Source organism: Trachemys scripta, chromosome 5, assembly GCF_013100865.1.
Source record: "Trachemys scripta elegans isolate TJP31775 chromosome 5, CAS_Tse_1.0, whole genome shotgun sequence".
NCBI lineage: Eukaryota > Metazoa > Chordata > Testudines > Emydidae > Trachemys > Trachemys scripta.
Genome location: NC_048302.1, coordinates 91,650,818 through 91,669,494, shown reverse-complemented (window position 1 = coordinate 91,669,494; position 18,677 = coordinate 91,650,818). Strand labels below are relative to the sequence as shown.

At 42.3% G+C, this 18,677-nt stretch overlaps 1 protein-coding gene across 6 annotated transcripts in view; it reads left to right on the top strand.

Moving 5' to 3' along the window:
- The first annotated feature begins 224 nt into the window (after nt 1–224).
- Nucleotides 225–18,677, top strand: part of ATP10D (ATPase phospholipid transporting 10D (putative)) — a 101,937-nt gene continuing 83,484 nt past the window's right edge. For 4 of the 6 annotated variants that reach the window (XM_034771348.1, XM_034771350.1, XM_034771344.1 and 1 more), the window contains exon 1: nt 227–422. The gene's annotated coding sequence lies outside the window, so the exon portion shown is untranslated. Of the gene's footprint in view, nt 423–17,825; nt 17,917–18,677 lie in introns of those variants that run through there. The other 2 variants (XM_034771352.1, XM_034771347.1) reach the window with 2 other exon arrangements.

Below are 18,677 nucleotides of genomic sequence, written 5' to 3'. Positions count from 1 at the left end.
GAGAAGGAAAGAAAAGGGAGCAGACAAGGAGCAGAAGACAGCAAAGGTAAAACTAGGGAGAAGCCAGATCTGGAGAAAGAACAGTGAACATAACAGAGCATAGAAGGACTGCGGTGCTCCCAACAGCTGGAGTTAGGGAGAGCCACTCAAGAGGTGCTTGGAGGAGACGTCAGAGGGGGCGCGGTCGGGCTGTGATTCGCTGCTCCCTGCAGCCCCCGGAGGAAGGAGGACGGCCCAGCTGAGCCTCGGGAAGGAGGGAGCTGGTGCTGAGTGAGGCGCGGGGCTCAGGGGCGCTGGATTCGGCTGTGGAAATGGCTGGGACGGAAGCGCCATCCGCGTGACCGGGACACGCTGCGCGGCCGTGTCTCCACCGGGGCTTGGGCGCTCGTGGCAGTGACGCTGTGATGTGCATAGCGGGACTGGTAAGTGTGAAACCCTTTCTGCTAACTCTTTCCTTCCACTCCCCCCTTCCTTTGTGCTGCGTAGCGCAGGTTCCTGCCAAAGCTTGTGGTGGCTTGTCCGAGGAGCAGCGTGATAATCCCTCAGGAGTGCCCCATAGGTTAATTCAGGCCATTCGTCTTGCATGCTTTTCTTTTAACTCCCCCCGGATTATGTTTATTTGTGCCCCATAGGGATTAATGCATTATCTCAATTTTCTGAATCCAGCCAGCCCTACATCTTCTGTAGGAAGGTTACACTAGGCCCCGGGGAAGGGGGATGGGGATGGGGGCGGTGGTGGAAGAGAAGCATGAAATACAGTCAGACTCTGGGTATATTTTGTGGCTGAATTTTTTTTTTTCTCATTGCCGTTAGTGGGGGGTTTGCAAAAGTGCCAGTGATAAGGTATATAAAAGCAAAAGCTAGAATTGGTGTTTAGGTGGAAGTGCTTTATAATGATGAAGATAAAGGAGAACCTGTATATTAATTCTGAGAGACAATTGCTGGTTTGCCTGTTGGCTGTCATAAGGTCTTGCAGTAGGCTCTGTACAGTATACACATTTCGTACCAGATCTCTCTTGTAGTGGGCTTGGCTAACTGCTAATACATTATTAAACATGCCAGAACTGGGCACAGTCTGATTGAAGATCCTAGTCTGTGGTATTATGGTCTAATCACAAATAATTTAGTAGCTGCACTGGCTCCTTTCCTATCTCTTAATGCCCCTAAATGTGGGGAAGGAAGCAGAGAAAATAATAGCTAGGAAAGTGTGTGGTTATTGTTGATTTCAGTCTGTACACAATTAATAAAATACTGTGTACCATCAGACTAGGAAACCTCCAGTCTCTGCTGCTGTAGCTTAAGCTATGGCAACTCCCATCTTTTCATGTGCTGTAAATATATATTGCTTACTGTATTTTTCACTCAGTACATCTGATGAAGTGGGTTTTAGCCTACGAAAGCTTATGCCCAAATAAATTTGTTAGTCTCTAAGGGTGCCACAAGGACTCCTCGTTAATGCCCAATGTGTGAGACCTTTGAAGATCAGACTCAAACTGCCTTAACAGTTCCATGGAAAAATTGATGATTAGAAAAACAAATATTTTCTAGTCAAGTTTGTCAGAATGTGATAAAGAACAAACTAGAAAAGTTTGCCAGTATAGAAATAGGTACAGTCCTGTAAATCTTCTGCAAATAGGAATACAGCATGTGCAGTTCTTTCAATTAAATCTGAACTTTTTATTCAGATAAAGTTTTAACTGAGTAGAGGGAAATGGTGGACGAGGTAATATCTTTTATTGGGACAACTTCTGCTGGTGAGAGAGGCAAGCTTTCAAGCTATACAGAGCTCTTCTTCAGGTCTGGGAAAGGTACTAAGAGTGTCACAGCTAAATACAAGAGTATTGTATCTTTTCCAGACTTGTAGAAGAGCTCTGTGTAGATCAAAAGCTTGTCTCTCACTAATAGAAGTAGGCCCAATAAAAGATATTACCCCACCCATTGCCTCTCTAATATCCTGGGACCGACTGGGCTACAACACCACTGCATAAATAGTGCAGGGTCATGCCCGTGGGTTTCAGTGGAGTGTTAATCATCTGTAAAAAGAGATGCTACAGTGCAGCATATTTGACCTTTGAATTTCAGTATTAAACTCAGATGCATTGATTGTAACATAAGAGAAGTCCTGTTTTTACTAATTCAGTAGCTTTCTTTTGCTTTGAAAGCATGTGATCTGTAGTGCTGCTGTTTAGCATTATCGTCTCCATGTTCCTCTCTTCACTAATAATACAAGGGATTATGTGAAAATGTCAGACAATGGAGAACTTAAAGTGAAACTTAATTGTATTATTTTAGGGGCTGCTTCACAGCAGACCTTTCCCTTTTATGTAAATATAGTCCGTTGAGCTCTTCAGGAATGCAGAAATTGTGTAACTAAAATCTTAATCTAGAAAATGAAAGTCTGTATTGGATTTTTTTTTTATCATTATTTATCACAGACATTGGAGAGAGGGACTGAGTTTTTTTCAAATTTTGTAATAATTAAGGATTTAGTCCCTGCAACCTGTAGCAAGCAGACCGACCTGGGCTCACACAGGGTCCTATTGAAATCCACAGGGCTTCATGTGGTCACAGAGCTGTACCTACATAAAATAAGTTGCAGAATTGGGGCCTTCATCTAAAATTGATAACAAAAAGTTGCTTAAAATTGCACAGAAGTAACAGTTCCTAAAGGGGAAACTGTTGTGCTGCAGTTATGGATATTGAACAGTAGGATTTATTTTAATACTTTTGTCCAAGGTACTTTTATATAGTATCTGAGCACCTCAGAATCTTTAATGTATTTATCCTTGGATCACCCCTGTGAAATAGAGAAGGGCTATTATCCCCACTTTACAGATAGGGAACTGAGGCACAGAGACACTCAGGGTATGCCCACACTACAGTGCCATAGCTATGGCATTTAGCTGTTCCAATATAGTATCTATAGTGTAGAGACTTGCTACAGCGATGGAAGGGAGTTTTCACACCTCTGAGTGACATAGCTAGGTTGACCTAAGTTTTAGGTGCATCCGAAGAAGTGAGGTTTTTACTCACGAAAGCTTATGCCCAAATAAATCTCTTAGTCTTTAAGGTGCCACCAGACTCCTTGTTGTTTTTGTAGATACAGACTAACACGGCTACCCCCTGATACTTGAGACCAGGCCTAAGTGACTTGCCAAGGTGTCACAGGAAGTCTGTAGCAGAGCAGGGATTTGAATCAAGGTCTCTAAAATTCTAGGCTATCCTAACCACTGGGTCATCCTTCAAACTATTGTCATTATCTAATAATGGATCCTCAGAACTGACCTGTGAGGAAGGTATTATTTACAGGAGGAAAATCTGAAATAGAGAAAGAGAGAGAGAGATGGAAGCTAAAATTTTCAAAAATGGTCACTGATTGTGGATGCTGCAGTTGGGAGGTGTAGGTGCGCAGCATCTCTGAAAGGGTATGTCCACTCTAAGACCTCTTTTTCTAATGAAGACAAGGCCAAAATCTCTAGGGAAGCACCAAAAACCTTGACCTTAGTGACTAATTCAAGGTCACAGCGTAAGTCAGTGGAAGGGTCAGGGTTAGAACCTGGCAGTGTTTTGGTCTCTGTCTTGTGTTCAGGCCACTATATCATACAGTTTCATTTTTTAGCAATATGAGAAACTAAAATAAAAACTAACCGTTTGTGGTTGAGCTTTGAGATATTTTAGGTAGTGAGCCTACTGAACTTGTTTCAGAGTCTGAAACTGTTCTCACTCAACAGGCGTGCTTTAGTGTTGCAGCACCTTTTGTAGTGGTTAAATTGGATTCACAGGTTATTCCTGTCAAGAATATCTTGGAGCAATGGACAAGTGTGTATTATTACAGACATATGTACTGATTGTCTCTCATCTGGTAGGCACTTCAGCTTTGTCATTGATTCATTGCAGAATTGGACAATTAAATTTCACTTTTATCTTTAATTCCATTGTACAGTATATTGTTTTGGGGACCATCTGTGTCATGGCAGCAAAAATTCCCTTACAGTAACAAAACGACCTCTCTGGATGTTGCTATGTTACTTAAAAAACAAAGACACACATACATACACGGGCCAAATTCTGCTCTCACATTATAACTTAGGGAAAGCCCAAAATATAGTAGGTGCCTCACAGTATAGGAAGAAAAAATCGTTCCTGCCTCTAGGAGCTTACAACCTAAATGTTGGTGTACACTTAAAATTTAGGCTGATAGAGCTATGGTGCTGAGAGATGTGAAAAATCCACATCCCAGAGCATCATAGCTATGCTAGCCTAACCCCCTGTGTAGACACAGCTAGCTTGATGGAATAATGCTTCTATCAACCTAGCTATGGTTTCTCAGGGAGGTACTGTTCCTACAGTGACAGAAAAAAAACCTTTTGTTGCTGTAGACTATCTACATTATGGGGTTATGCCAGCATAGCTACAGTGCTGTAGGTGTCCTACTATAGACCCCAGAGTGCAGATATAGATGCAGACTTCTAAGAACAATGGCTAAGGCAGGGGTCTCAAACACGCAGCCCGCGGAGTTATTTCCTGCAGCTGCCAAGCTCCCCTCACCCCCCGCCCCCTCCCAGCGCGCCACAGCCCCGCTACTTTGCTTACCGCCAGGCACTTCCCACTGCCAAACAGCTGTTTGGTGGTGCTTAGCACTTCCCAAGGGGGAGGAGCGGGGAGCGGCACGCTCAGGGGAAGAGGCAGAGAAGAGGTGGGGTAGGGGCGGGGATTTGGGGAAGGGGTTGGAATAGGGGCAGGGAGGGGGCAGAGTTGGGGTGGGGACTTTGGAGAAGGGGTTGGAATGGGGGTGGGGAAGGAGTGGGAAGAAGTGGGGCAGGGGTGGGGCCTCATGGAAGGGGTGGAGTGGGGTCGGGGGCAGGAGAGGTGTGTTTTGTACCTTTTCATATGAAAAGGTGTCAGTGATGCAGCCCGCGGGCCAATGTGCTAGTCCTCATGTGGCCCTTGTGGTGATTTGAGTTTGAGATCCCTGGGCTAAGGGGAATAGGTGGTTGTTTCTGCTAAACTGAAAGCAGTGAGATAATTAGTGTTGACTGTTAAGTTACCTTTAGCGTTAACATCCCTTTTAAATGAATGGGTACTTCACACCTCTCTTAGGGTTATAGTTCCAGCGTGTTGTGGGGGGGAACAACACTACACTAGTTCACATTTAGGGCTTGTCTACACTGGCACTTTACAGCGCTGCAACTTTTTCGCTCAGGGGTGTGAAAAAACACATCCCTGAGTGCTGCAAGTTTCAGCGCTGTAAAGTGCCAGTGTAGACAGTGCACCAGTTTTGGGAGCTATTCCCCTCATGTAGGTGGGTTTTTTTTTAATAGTGCTGGGAGAGCTCTCTTTTTCTCTTTCTAAGAAGTCCTGAAGGGATTTTTTCCCTGCTTGTTTTTTACATTAGAATTTCAGGTCTTACCTGTATAGCTTGTTTCAGTTGTGAGTACTAGTTTTGCTATCATTGTACTAAGCGCAGTTCTGCCAGTACAGTTGTGGCCACACTAGGAGTACTTTGTTGGTGTAGTATGCTGGTATTTCTATACCAGTAAAACACTTCTAGTGTAGACATGGCCCTAAATAGATAGAAACACTTGGGAGCATAGATGGAGAATAGAATAGACCATTGTATGTTGGCCAAGTTTACATTTCATTTATGAGAGGCTGGGAGGAGGAACAAAGAGAGGGGGCAGGATGAAAAAAGTGGGGTCTTATGGTCAAGGATTCTGGAAAAGGGTTTTGAACCTGAAACTCCATGGCATTCATATATCCCCATTCTGAATGTGATGAGCTTGAGACTGAACTGCAAAATTCAGAACTGAGTTTTGAACCCTCAAAATCTGAGGGCATTTAGATTTGGCCTATTATAAGTACAGGGACTAAATGCAAAATTGTGATTTGGATCCTAAATATCCTTATCCAATTTTGGAGCCATATCTAGTTTTACTTAAAGGTATTACTCCCACTCCCTGAGACATTATCAGCATTATCCCAACCATGTGGGATTTATTTACAGTTTAAATTGCCTTCTAATTGTCCATGTGTGAGCTCCCCAGCACTTCCTGGTTCCTAACAGCTGCAGAAGGCACCTGCTGATTGCTGTGTTGGGCAGGGGCTTCTGTCTGTATTTGAATTACTTAGAAACCAGAGGCGGTCTTATGCAGGTTGAGGGGTCTTAAGGGTTCCAGAAAAGGATGGGAAATATGAGAAAGGGATTTCCAGGGAAGGCAGCTTGTGAAATGGAGCAGAGCATCTTTCTACGATAGGGGGCAACTTGTAAGCTGTAGAGGCTTCTTTAAACCCATTCACTCTCAACGTTGGGGAGCTATTAATGGGATAGAGCCAACATGAAGGCAGCAGTGCTGCTGAGGAAGGGTGTGCAGAGAGAAGCTACAGTTAAAAAATCTTCATGTTCCATGGGGAAAACTTTTCTGTTGCTGTTAGATCCTACTGCTTTTCAGGTGTCATTTCGCCTGGGGTTGGAGTGAGCTGTGTGTGGATTCTTGTCACTTTATTTGTTCAGATCCCACTTCTGTGCCTTTGACTCTGAATGTACAGTAAACTCTGATTGTATTGTACTCTAACCCACTGTCAAGCTTTCCACATGTTCCCTGTACTAAGTCAGGCTTGTAGGTAGCATTGAAGGGTCAGATACTGGCATGGCTGTGCAACTTTCATAGTTATTTTCACCTGTGTGCTATTCTGATCTGGTAGTGTTTTACATAGGTATAAATTACTAAACAAGTTACAAGGCAATGGAGGAGCAGGGTCTGAGAATTGAAAGCAGCCAAACCTTTCTTTTAGTTGGTGGAGTTCAGAGGTCTACAGGCTATTTTGTATGCCTTCAGGCCATTTAACTGCAGAAGTGGCTTCTGTTGTTTGTAACACAAGCGTCCCAGAAAAAACGTTGATCCTATTTTAGATGTGAGAATTTAAATTCTGATTTATAAAAGGCACCTCCATTAAAGATGACTCCATGCAGATTTGATTCGGGTTTGCAAAGACTTTTGTTAGTGCCTTTTGCAGTTTCTTGTTACAGAGAAAACAATAACAAATGCCTTCCCAAGAGAGAGGATTATTATTATTTGCTTTCCACAATATAAATTGATCCTTAGGCCTGTGGGTGTTCATTACTTCTCTAGACCTCTAGATGTTTAATAACTCTTGGTTGTCAAAACAGATTAGGAGGCTAAAACAAAGCCTTGTGTACATTTAGTCTGTGTAGTTTTGACACTGAAATCAAAGGGCTATTATTTATGTACTGCCACAGGTATTTGTGGGCCTGTGCAGTGGGTAAAATTGGCCAACTAACAGAGGCCCGTATGAGTCACATGCAGCTGCGACTTCTGTGTGTGAATCAGATCCTTCCTGTGGAAGGCGGTATCAGCTGCTTCAGAACCAACATCTGTCACCCTTGTACCTCTGTACTTACAGAGCTCCCTAAGAGGCTGAAAACCCATGAATAGGAGCTGATGGAAAGTGGGCCTGGTGAGAATATGCACTGTCTATCTTTCCCTTGATTGGCCCCTGCAGAGATCTTCCAGGAAAGTTAATGTAGCTTTTCAGTATCCATTGGAGACCCACTGTCAGGAGCTGGCTACTGGGAGCAAAGACCTGGTGCAGAAGCAGAGGGCCTTCCATTGATACCTGTAGGTCAGAGTCTAGACATGTGGAGGTACAGTATAAAATTATACCAAACCAGAACACATGCATACAGTTGGAAAGCTTTATGGAACAGGAATGTGTGTGTGTGTGTGTGTGTGTGTGTGTGTGTGTGTGAGCTCATGTAGCTAACAATGCTTTGGAGATCAGTACAAGTGAAAATGATGACCTGAAAGGAGGCATATTGTCAGGAGAGGATGGAAGGAGGCAAAGGGAGCGGTCAAGAAAAAAATGAGGGTGGTATACAGGGAAATTTAAATGGTGTGTGAGTGTAGTAGCACAATATATAGTGATGTACAGCTTCAAAGCACTATAGCTATTAACTAATTAATCCATACAACGTCACTGTGAGACAGGTAATCATTTTACAGAGGAAAAGCTGATGCAGAAAGGTTAAGTGACTTGCCCAAGGCTACACAGCAAGTCAATAACAAGGTGGTAATTAGAACTCAGCAGTTCCAGGAATCCAGTCCTATGTTCAATCTGCTAGACCCCGTTGACTCTAGGGGGGGTGAGGGAAGAGTAGGAGCGAAGCCTTGTGAGTGAGGATGAGAAGCTCAAAACTTGGAGGTTGAAGGAGTTTGCAAAGGAGCAGGGAATGCAAGTGATGGGAGAAGAAAAGTGACATTATTTTGACAGTACCATGTAGTGTAAACTTCAGTGCTTGTCTCCACTATGGTTTTACAACAGGATAGCTAATGTACATTAGTTATACTGTTGCAAAAATGCATCTTTTCTTGGCAGTGAAGACATAGCCTCAGTGACTCTGTGAATCCCGTTATTTAATGATTGCAGATGTATCACAGAGACCAGAATCTGCTCCACAGGATATTGTTTCAGTTGTCAAACCTAAAATTTGACCTTTAGCTTCTTTTCTTTTCTGTTTGCAAAGTCCTTTTTTTAAATGAGACTTTTAAAAATGGTGCAAGTGACCATGTCCGAGTAAGGCTCCAACTGCAGGTCATTTTTGAATAGCTAGAAACAAAGGGGGGGAATGGGGCTTGTACCTTTTTTGGATTCTTTAGGATGATCAAAAAAGATGTGGAAAAAGTAGCTTAAAAAATAACCTGCTTGTTTTTTACATTGCAATTTCCTGTCCCGTGTAGGCCAGAGAGCTTGTATGAAAAATGATATGACCAGATAAAGAGTCAAAGTAGAACTGTTTAAAAGCAAAAAGGATTTTTAAAGCTTTGGTTTTTGTTAAATCTTCAGCATCTTCACCTCTTCAAATACTATGTTAAAAGTTAACAGTAAACGTACCTTATATTTTCCAGTATGCAGGGAAGCCCAGACTTTACATTCCTGATTTTCATAAGGTTAAAACTCAAGCAGGAAAAAAAGTTTATTTCTAAATTTAAACAAACAAACAAAAAAAACCTTTCAGGCTTTTAAAGAGCAGCACAATCCCAATTTAGAAAAAAATCTTTAAATGAATCAAGGAAAAGCAAGCCAAAGGGGTAATAAGCCTATGTGGGTATTTCTACACTCCAATTAAACCCTTGCGGCTGGCCCACAAGAACTGACTTGGTCTCATGGGGCTTGGACTATTGGGCTGTTTAATTGCAGTATAGATGTTCGGGCTGGAACCTGGCCTCTGGGACTCTGTGAGGGAGGAGAGTCCTAGAGCCTGATCTACAGCCTGAACCTTTACACCACAATTAAACAAGCCCATAGCCTGAGCCCTCAAGTCTGAGTCAGCTGACATGGGCCAGCTGCATGGGTTTAATTGCAGTGTAGATGTACCATATGTGGCCTGTCCAGATAGTTTTCCAGAGAGGTGGGCTCACTGACATAGTTCTCCCTTTCGTGCTGTTCAGGGTGCATTGTGACTCAGGCTTGGACGTACGTATCTATTGTTCCCACTCTGCCTTTAGGGTATTTTGTGTGTGAATTCCTGTTACTTGATTTCTTAAAATTGTTTTTATCAATATAATTCCCTTGTGACTTTCCCTAAAAGTTGCTACAATAAAATTCTAGCATTACCCTCTGGATAAAGAACTCTGGTATAACAGTGACTTAAAAATGCTCAATACATGTCCTTTTTTAGCAAAGAAACACTATGTATCTTAAGTTTCAAGAGCACAGTAAGCAAGCCACAAGAGATAGTGAGTAGGTAGCTGTCGGCGTTTGGGACACCTTGAAGTTTGAGGAATATTTTCTCTTCTATTTCCCTTTTCTCAACAGCCATTCTGAAAATACTTTTTCTGTTGCTTATTACTGAAGACACAACTCTTCAACTTTTAGAGACACCTGATTTTAATCTTACATGACTAGAAAATTTGCATGCAGTATATTTGTTTTGCAAGTGTGAATAGATTATAAAATTCAGATCAATGAGCTGTGGAAGTTTTTTCAAGCATCTCGTGAAAGAACATCTCCCCTTGTGCTTTTCCCTCTGGCCTCCGACTGCCAAAACATCACCATCAGATATGTTTGATGTTTATTGGAAAATAAATGCTGTTGCCCATAACAAAAATGAATTTCTCAAAATTTTAAGTCAAAATCTAAAGAGTGTTGGCAGATACCCAACCCTAGTTGTGCTCAGAGCTGAAGAACACATCACAATTACTGATTTAGTCCTACGCAAGAGCATTATACATTGCAACAGCTCATTGCTACAGATTTGTCATTTTCCTGTGGCTCATGGGAAAGAACCATTGCTTCATACAGAAGTGCAGTAATGACCCTGTGTGACTCAGGGCTGGTCTACACTTAGTCCGGACTTCGGACTAAGGTACGCAAATTCAGCTACGTTAATAACGTAGCTGAATTCGAAGTACCTTACTCCGGACTTACCGCGGTCCAGACGCGGCCGGAAGTCTCCCCCCGTCGACGCCGCGTACTCCTCTCGGCGAGCTGGAGTACCGGCGTCGATTGTGAGCACTTCCGGGATCGATCCCAGAACATCGATGGCGTGCCTCCGGACCAGCCGGTAAGTGAAGACTAGGCCTCATGCTAAAGATGGCTACAGAATAGTGGTAGCTTGACAGAGACTAAGGGCTTGTCTATATTGGCAACTTTCTCGCTCAGGGGTTTCCCTCTTAGAAGTTTGAAACTGTCTCTATAGTCAGTATTTCTCCCTTTATTGTATGCATGCAATGGCTTGTTGTTGCAGAATTCCTTTTGAGAACTGGGCCTTGGTGTGATTTAATCCAGGCCTATCAGGACTTGAAGCGGATAGTGACTGATCTATGTGAAATGAAATGAGTTGATTGTCTAGTTGAAGTTTTAAGTGGGGAGGTGTCCACATAACAAAAAAACACTATCCCAGTTGGCACTAATTCACACCCTTACTGGCAGCCTTCATAGATACATTTAGGATTGAATGGATATGGAAATTGACTGTTTCATTTTCAGGTTAGGGATGACTAACTTTGTGAAGCAGCAATACCGTAGTGTTACTGTTTTGTAGATTTTTCTACAGGAGAGTTTTATTTTTGTTATTTCCTGGGAGTTCTGAGCATGGACACTTAGATTAAGATGATGTCACTAATATTTTATTTTATTCTCCTTTTGTATTCAAATTAACAAGGATATGTATTGCTTTTTGGTTTCTCTCTGTTTCCACATGCCTTATGGGATATATATATCTAAAGGGACATAGATGTGCTTCCTTTTTAGCTGGGGAAATAACTGTGAGGTTAACATACTACTGTTGCACGTGGAAGTGCCTGTCCAACTTCCAAAGTATTTGTGTTCAAAAATGTTAGTGAAAATTAGGAATTTGGAGAGAGATAGCAACAAATATTTTCCAGATACCTTGTTACCATATTAATTATGCAGTTGGTCATGCTTAATTAAAAGCTGCTGGAAAATCAAACTTCTGTTTCACTTCTCCCTTCACACAGGATTCTGGTTACATCTGGTCTTCCTTCAGGAAACGTATTTAATAAAAGTTGTCAGAAACAAGTTGACCTCAAATATAAGAAAAACAATAAGACAAGGAAGATGAGCAATGCATTGTACTGTATTTCAGAACTTAGCTCAAAGAGCGTCATGCAATGCTTTAAAATTGATGCATGCCTAATAGAACAGTTCAAATATTATTAGAAATACACTGCTTTAGGCACTTGCAGCAGGACATTGAACTTTTTATCTCATAATTTTTATATTTTCTCTTTTAGTTGCTTATTTAACAAGTGCAATTGCACGTCCATAGCATTCCTTGTACTAAGGAGTATACATTATGGTGTGGGGAAAAATAATTTCATGCCAATTGCTTCTAAAATATAAACACTGGCTGAAATCCCAGCCCCACTTGGATTAAGCTAATTAGGCCACTCTTATTCCACAAAAACAGTATCCCGCATAGTGAGTTAATTATCTATTCCATGTGCAGACAAGCCCCATGTTTTCATTAGATACCGCAGCAGAATCAGGACGTTACAATATAAATGGTAGAATAAAAAGATGGTGCCTGCCTCGAAGACTTTACAGTCTAAGACAAGAGATAACAAATGGCTACAGACAGACAAGTGGGGGAGTATGAGAAAACAGAGATAGTATTGATCCCGTAGACAGTGGTCTCAGCACACCAGCAGCCTAACCTTTGTCAAGTTGCTGTTGTCATCACAGCAAAGGTGAGTTTTCAGGAGGGATTTAAAGGAGGATAATTACATAGCTTTGTGGCTGTTTTCGGGGAGCGCTTCCCAAGTGTGAGGGGTGGTCTGAGGAAATGCCCAAAGATGCTTATTGAAAATTTACTAAGTGGAGGATGGAGGCTGACATCAAGGGCTGATCAGAGGCAAGAGTTGAATGACAAATGATAGATATGGTGAGGATATGCTGCGAAGGGCTTTGAAAGTGAAGACAAGTTTGATGTGATAGAGAATGGGGAGCCAATGGAGGGATGCAAAGAGAGAAATGACATGGTCAAAGTGATGGCTGAGGACAGCGGCTGTCAAGCTTTCTAGACTATTGTATCTCTTTCAGGAGTCAGATATGTCTTGTGTATCCCACAAGTTACACCTTACTAAAAATGATTTGGTTACAAAATCAGACAAAAATACAATAGTGTCACAGCACACTATTGTTGAAAAATTCCTAACTTTCTCATTTTTACCATATAATTATAAAATAATTGCATTTCAGTGTATAGTATATAGAGCAGTATAAACTAGTCCAGGGGTAGGCAACCTATGGCACGTGTGCCGAAGGCGGCACGCAAGCTGACTTTCAGTGACACTCACACTGCCCGGGTCCTGGCCACCGGTCCAGGGGGCTCTGCATTTTAATTTAATTTTAAATGAAGCTTCTTAAACATTTAAAAAACCTTATTTACTTTACATATAACAATAGTTTAGTTATATATTATAGACTTATAGAAAGAGACCTTCTAAAACGTTAAAATGTATGACTGGCACGTGAAACCTTAAACTAGCATGAATAAATGAAGACTCGGCACACCACTTCTGAAAGGTTGCCGACCCCTGAACTAGTTATTGTCTGTATGAAATTTTAGTTTGTACTGACTTTGCTAGTGCTTTTTACTAGCCCATTGTAAAACTGGGCAAATATCTAGATGAGTTGAGATTCCCTGGAAAACCTTTGCTTCCCCTTCCCCCCAGGGGGTATGTGTACCCCCTGGTTGAGAACCATTGGCCTAGAAAGGTGATCCAGCAGCATTCTGAATGGATGAGAGCTGAGCAAGATTGCATTTGTCAAGGCCAGAAGAAAAGCTGTAGCAATAATCAGGATGATAACTGGGATGAGAGATTTAGCTGTGTGGATGGATAGGAAAGGCTGTATCTAAGAGATGTTGTGTGGAAAGATTCAGGAAGATTTAGCCTGGTTGTGAGGCTCTATAGTGAACTCTGAGTTGAAGATCATGTCCCAGTTAGAGGCCTGCCTGCTAGGCAGGTTGATGGTGTTGCCTGCAGTGACTGAGAGGAGGTAACAGTGAGGGGGGTGTGTGTGTGTGATTAATCTAGTTAGTCAGAAAGAACTGCCAAGGTCCAAGTGATGTTTTAACAGAACACTTGGCAACAATTTCATGCATCGTGAAAGTTAAGTGGCTTGCCCTCTAGCTAGTTATTCACCATACTCCTTCGCTGGAAAGATTTTTTTTTTTGGTCAGCATTTTTCCTTTATCTTTTTCCAGCAGTTTGGACCTGCTCCTGCAAGGTAATGAATGCCCTAAATTTCTGTTGACGTCATTGGGCATTAAGGGTGTAAGAGACATTCAGTACTTGTGTTATTGGGCCCATAATTAATTGGAATATTATCCCACCAAATGCAAACTTCCTCTTTTTTTTTGCTACTTGGAACTTGGCTGAGAAACAACTGATGCTCCTGCTTTTTCATACCGTTTACAACGAGGCTGTCTTATTGCACATTGTCTTTCATGAGGATGTCCTTAAGATAGATGGGGAAACACTGTTCACTTTATGGATGTTATTAATAGAATTTGCTAGTCTCGATCTGGGACCCAGATAAGGAAACCTGGATTGTGCCTCCCTTGCTGCTTTTGGTCTATTTCATCAGAATTCAGAAGACTTGCTTGGTGTAGAACAGGACATCATTAAGAGCCTGATCCTGAATTCCTTATGCAACACCATATCTCACTGAATTTAGTAAGTGTGTGGGGTTGGCAGCAAATGGGCACTCAACAAATCGAATCCTCCATTATGAAGAGTTTAGGAATGAAAGACTCATCGAGTGCAATGTTAGGAGTTCCATTATTGCCAGCACCTAGAAAGGGGTGGGCAAACTATGGCCAATCAGCCGGATCTGGCCCTTCAGGGCTTTGGATCCGGCCTGCGGGACTGCCCCCCATGGCACCGTGGGCCCCATTTCACTCTTCAGAAGCAACCGGCACTATGGCCCCGGGCTGGGGGGCAGAGGGCTGTGTGTGTTGCTCTTGCCTTCAGGCACCGCCCCCCGCAGCTCCCATTGGCCAGGAACAGGGAACCTCAGCCAATGGGAGCTTTGGGGGAGGTACCTGGAGGTGCAGCAAGGGCAGCACACATGGAGCCCTCTGCCCCTCCACCTCCAGGGACTGCAGCGCTTCCTGGAGCGCCGCGGGGCCGGGGACAGGGCGGGCAGGCAGGCAGGGAGCGTGCTATGGCCCCGGTGCGTGCCGCTGCCACCCCGGAGCTCCAAGCCCTCCTGCACCTTGTCCCCCAACTCCCTGCCCTAAGCCCCCTGCCTGCACCTTGCCCCCCTCCTGCACCCCAACCCCTTTCCCTGAGCCTCCACGTACACCCTTCACTCCTCCTCTGCTCCAATCCTTGCCCTGAGCTCCTTCCTGCACACCGCACCCCAACCCTCTGCCCTGGCCCTGCATACAGTTTCCCCACCCAGATGTGGCCCTTGGCCCAAAAAGTTTGCCCACCCCTGACCTAGAACATGAATATTTTACTATTTGATCTAATTCTGTCTAGATGGTTCCTTGCAGCAATTGCTGCCTGTTGTGGATGTTTATTGGTATATCCAGACTGCTTTTGGTGCTCCTTTTCTTCATCTGCACTCTCTCTTTCACCTTCTCAGCACTTGTAGAATTTATTCTATGACAGTCAATCTTTGAGTTCAAAAGCTTCCCTGCTATCACTTTATTAAGGAAATTTTAACAGGTTTACAAATTCTAGCCATGTAAAAATCAGAGACAGTATAGTAATTGTTACAACAGTTAGCCTTTCTTTAGAGAAACATTATACCGGAATATAAACATTGGATCTCTCTATTTAACAGTGTTCCATGTTACTGAGTGAACATCTTTAGAAACAACTAGTGTAGTGACTTTATTAAATTGACTGAAATCTCTGATTATACATATTTAACAATCCAGGCATATCCAAAAAAGTAGTTTAAAAAAGGGACAGGTATGCGCTTTTTTTTTTTTTTTTTTTTGCAGGTGAATATACTTTGTTGAATAAATGATAATCAAATATCCAAGTATCTGTTTGTCCTATGTCTGTTTTGTGGGTATGTAATTGGTGCATTAATTTTTCCATAACAACCACCTCCCATATTGTTTGAACCAGTCCTCTAGAGTTGACCTATTTTTCTTTTTCCAGTGGGAGGCACCTACTAGCTGATGAGAGAGTAATTCTCTTCCTTTTGTATCACTTCTAGTTTTGCCTCTGGACTGGGAACAGTGTTTCTTTTGGCAAGTAATGTTTCTGAAGCTGTTTTAATTTCAGAGCTCTTGGCATTCTAAAGAGTAGAAGGTGTGGAAAGGTTGTGGGAGGAGACAACCATAAGAAAAAGGGCATGAGGTGAGACAAAAGCCTCTGATTTATTTTTTTGATTTGTCCTTTGAATATTCATATGTTGAGCTTGAGGATGCTTTAATATTGATATAGCTAAAGCGGCAAAACTTTTTAGTATAGATAAGCTTTTAGTGACATTTCTTTAGCTTAATCTACCCCTCTCTCCATGCTCTACCCAATACCTTTCTTTGTAATCACTGTGGACACCACCACCCTCTTACCTGTCACTCAGGCCCATTAAAATCTTGAGGTCACTGTTGGCACCAGGGGGCTACTACTCCTGAATGGATCTTTAATGGCTCCCAGCAGAGCAGATTACTGTCATACCAATGAAAAAAGGTCCACAGTACTTGCATACACTGCAGTTTATTTGAGAAGGAATTACACAAGTGGTAAAGGGTGACATTAAGGACATAACTCCTATATTAGACATTAAAGAATTATATATTAAGAGCTATACATTCCTCTTAGCAAGCCTCTCTTTCATAAACATACACAAACAGGCCCTGTGCTAGCCTCACACAGTTCCTGCTTGGCAAACAGAGATAGTGGTTACCAAATTCTATGGACGGCTTCTTCTCTCCAAGTCTGGTCTCCTCAGCCCTCTGGTCTGTCTCGGATTCCTTGGCTACCTGGAAACCCCTCTGGCTCACAGTCCTACTTGAGCCCAAGGAGCAGAGTTTTGGCTACTCTGTCTAGCAGCATCACTTCTTTAAGCGTAATTAAGGAATCCCCCCAACAGTAATTTAATCTGCTTGATTTTTATACTCCTTTTCCTCAAAGGAGTCACATGTTTTAAAAGCATGCCCAGTGCGCGTGTTACTACTAATTTTTACCTAATTAATACCTTAAGAGGAGACTGCAGAGTGGTGCCAACTGAACATTACCCCACATTCACGCCCTTATCAATCATTCACTTCAGCCCCCTGTGTGATGTCCTTCAACAGGGTCGAGATGCCGGGTCAGCCCATGCTCCACTCAGGATGTTCTACACGTGTTGTTTGCTTTCAAGTGGACATATTTGCTGACCCAAAGATCAGTATTGATCATACACGCAGCATGGAGCCAGTCAGTTTCCCCTCTGCAATCTGTCTGATGCTAAGAGAAGGATTCTGCTCCCAGAATTCTCTTTCACAGTTCAGTCATGTCAAGCCATGTTCTCATCATTGATTGAGTACGGCCACACCAATTCAGCACCATCCCAACAGTCACTAACCATGTCCACTTTTAATTTTATTGCCATTAATTCTTTTCCATGAGTCAAAAAGCTGATATTTAAACACTTAAGGTAGGAGACGGGCACACATCTCTGCTCCATGTCATGGTAAACTATGCCCCTCATGAAAACATTTATTTATATTCATATTGTTACCCAGGATTTTCAGAACCTAAGCAATTCTCTCCCAACTGTTTCTCTCCAGGTGGTGTCAGGAATAAACCAATGGGGACACAGTTCCTCTGATATATGATTGATACAAACCAGAATGCTTTTACCTAAAACTACTTTTTTATTGGGTCTCAAGTACATGCATACACTTACACCCTATAGTAGTAGATTCAGAACATCGTATACTTTTATATTTACTAAAGATAAGATGGTTTTGAGGAATCAGCAGCCAGTCTTCCAGGGGCCCTCCTTCTGTCTCACTGCTGGGGAACTTAAGTGTCAGATCCTTGCCCAAAGAAAAGCTTCCTTGGACTGCCCCAAATCACACTTTCTAACTTTTTATAAAGCACGTAACTCATAATAGCCCCTAATAGGCTAACAATTTCCCTAACAGCCAATAACAATTTATTATTCTCCTTATCAGCAAAACATTTTAAATCATAACACTAAAACTTGCACGTCAGAGGCACCTAAAACCTAAGTCATCTGTCCAAACATTCATTGTTTTCATGGAACATTAACTCCCTGTCCCAACCTCCCATTCTGATTAACAGAGGTGCAAACATGCAGCTGCATGGCCTTGCCTCTCAGGGTCTAAGATTATTTCTATCCGTATGATGATCAGGTTTCAGCTGGCAGTGGTTGAACATACAAAATGGCTGACTGTAGGTACATGCAGGAATGTGAAATTTGGGGGCTACAATATAAGTTTCCACCCTCTTTTTTTAATATCACTAATGTTAGACCTAAACTAACGGGCAGTCTCTCTTTAAATATAACCATAACTAAAAACTAACTGTATTTAAAAACAGTTGTATACTAGTGGTGGAGCGTATAGCAATACCTATATTAAGGTTACACCCACATACTTTAGAATGAAAGGGTTAGTTAGCCTTATGACTGAAATTTGGTAGGCCTGCTGTAAGTCGGGTAGCAATTTTTTTTTTTTCTTAAAATTTCATCAAAAATGGTTGAGCCATTTTTAAGCATGAAGAAGGTGGGGGAGGAATGCAGTTTTTCTGCTAACAAAAATGTGTACTGTGTTTGGGTTTTTTTTTGTTTTGTTTTTGTTTTTGTTTTTTTAACAGCTTGTCATACCTCAGCTGGAGGTGACAGGTAAAATTGTTAAGGATGTAAACTGCCTAGATGAGTCTTTTGGTGGTCCAATGAAAATCAATTTTGATTTGGTTTATTTATGAGCTTCATTCAATTGGACAGCTGTGCCCATGAGAAACCCTACTGACTCCAATTAGGGCTACACCTAAGTGTGATGGCTGGTCTTCCCTCATGGATCTTATAGTAGGAGTGGAGCTTTGGCCCACAGTAAGGATTAGTGCATAAGACATGTTTGCAAGGACTTGGTTTAGAAGTCAAAGTTATCTACTAATAGTTTTATTTGAATTAGGTTATGCTGGCAGATTATATAATGT